Here is a 2650-nt window from a genome sequence, read left to right on the forward strand (position 1 = left end):
CTACCTCAGCATCGGGTGAGTCAGCTTGGCTCTCCTGTCTTTCTTTACTTTGGCCTTATGTTCTTTTTGTTTTCTCTCAGCTCTCATATGCGCCAGGTCTGCCGCGGTGAGCATTATCGTCTTGAATACATGACCTTCCTGGAGTAGTCTGATAAGATTGTCCACAGCCTCGTCATTCACCGCACCCTCCCACACCAAATCGTTTCAAGAGTGTGTAGCATCCACTACCATGGATGTCACCTTTTCCTGCATAATAGTAGCAACTGATCATTATAGTAACAAACCATATGCGTTTTGGTTAATTTATACTAATAACATCTAGTATTAATCTTAGCATCTAAAAATTGGGTGTGCCAGTAATTGCTAATGTGAGGATTTATTAATATTAACAATTATTAATTACTGTAGCTGTTAATTTGCATGTTAGCACGTTATGGTCAAGAGCAACGTCCATCAAACAAAATTGTTTGTCTTTGGAATTAGATACATATAAACACTACTAATTAAGATAGATGCTAGGTTGCGAGGAGTACATTCAACTGAAGTGTATCATGTATCATACTTGTGTTACAAAAATGACAAACATTATCTGATTATCCTAGCAGGTAAGCTGCAAGTTAGCCAATTAAGGGAAAAGAGTAATGTACATCCAATTCACATTGTGGGTCTTTCAAATGCCATAAATATTAGCAAGCACTAATTAAGATACCTGCTATGTTAATTATGAGAAAACTTATTTTAGGGGAGAAAGCATATTTCTAAAAAAATATTACTAACCTTGCATTACTAACCAGATCTCATACCTTTTCTTCACTTTGAGCATTCGTATAACAACGAGCAAACCAAAAGTGTCAGAAAATGAAGGGTTCTCGGCTTGGGATATAATCTTCCCAAACATTATGTTTCACATGAAATCTACTTCTTCCGGATCTTGATTATTGATTATGGATTCAATCTTCTTCAGTTTTGTGGTAAGTAGTAACCTTTTCTCTGATCGATTCTTCACCGGCTGCAAACATCGTTCTGGAAAAAACAGATGATCTATAACGAAGATTGCTAAGATTTCGAGGCCTGTGCAACGAAGCAAATTATATTTTTCTTTGGTCTATGAAGAAAGGCGATTGAGAAGGTGTGACTTTCACAAAAAAAAATGAACTATTGAACACTGTAAACGACGACATCTAGTTTGTCCTCTAAGTCTCACTTATTTAATACAAGTGTTGTTCAGAAAATATTGTGTAATAGGAGAGTCTACATAGTGGTGTAGTACAGTGCATTGCATGGCTTGTAATAGAGGTTCTTAGCTTCAAAAATATGACACGAAATCTGCAAGTACAAGATAATGTAGCTTTAGACGTATAGGGGTGTTCTCATATTAAATAAAGTTAAATAGTGCTCCGGATATTCTCCTAATTGTGATAATTCATGTGTATACACAGCCTAAAGTGGTCGTGCTTCCTCTGATGTGTCATTATACCATCAAGTTATGTGATGTTTCTGATGTTTTATAAAAATTAAAATTTGAACAGACAAATTATGCACATATATATGTCATATTTATCTGAATAGTTCATTTACATTAATCTACTTCATATCTTATAGTTTAACATGACAATGTTATGATAAATAGTTAAAATTAGACTACAAAGAAAATGATATGGATGGTCCTCCGTAAATTTAAGTTTCGTGACATACAACAGAACTTTAGCAAAATTAGCGCTATGCAAATTTAAGTTTCCATAATTTTAAATATATCTTGATCTTATAAAACCATATAATTTATTGTCTGATCCGTGACGTGCAATTCAAATCCTATCTGTATATTATTAATGAATAAGTGTTCTCTTTGTATAAGGGTTACACGAGAGATAAATGAAAATACAATAATAAGAAAGATTACAAATCATAAACATCAACGAATTATGAAATAGGCAAGTTGTAGCCGTCTCTCTCTCCTCTCCAAGTCTCGCGGCCGCCTCTCTCTCTCTAGGGTTGGGCCGTCTCTCTGTAACTGTATGAACCGGTTATGGACCGGGCCGGTTATGGACATCCACCAATTGATTTATAACACTCTTCCTTGGATGCCATAACCATACATTGATTGTAATACACTTAATGCTGCCTCATTAAAACCTTATCAGGAAAACCCAGTGGGACAAAACCATGATGAAGGAAAAAGAGTACAACACGTACTACTCCCCCTGATGTGAACCTCAGTGGAGGTCCTTCAGCCTACGCATCCCAATCTGATGCGTGAGCTTCCTGAACGTGCAGGTAGGAAGTGCCTTGGTGAATAGGTCAGCTGAATTGTCACTGGATCGTACTTGAAAGACCTGGACCTCACCGGCTTTCTGAAGCTCGTGAGTAAAGAAGAACTTAGGCAATATGTGCTTCGTCCTATCACCTTTTATGTAACCATCCTTGACCTGAGCAATGCACACATCATTGTCCTCATACATCACGGTTGGCTTTTTGCACTCGGTCATCCCGCAATCAGCTCGAACGTGTTGGGTCATCAACCTCAACCAAACACACTCGCGGCTGGCCTCATGTACGGCCAAGATTTCCGAGTGATTAGATGAAGTGGCCGCGATGGTTTGTTTCATGGAATGCCATGATATGGCCGTACCTCCATGTGTAAAGACATATC

This window comes from Brassica oleracea, chromosome C1 (genome assembly GCF_000695525.1).
Source record: "Brassica oleracea var. oleracea cultivar TO1000 chromosome C1, BOL, whole genome shotgun sequence".
NCBI classification, from domain to species: Eukaryota; Viridiplantae; Streptophyta; class Magnoliopsida; order Brassicales; family Brassicaceae; genus Brassica; species Brassica oleracea.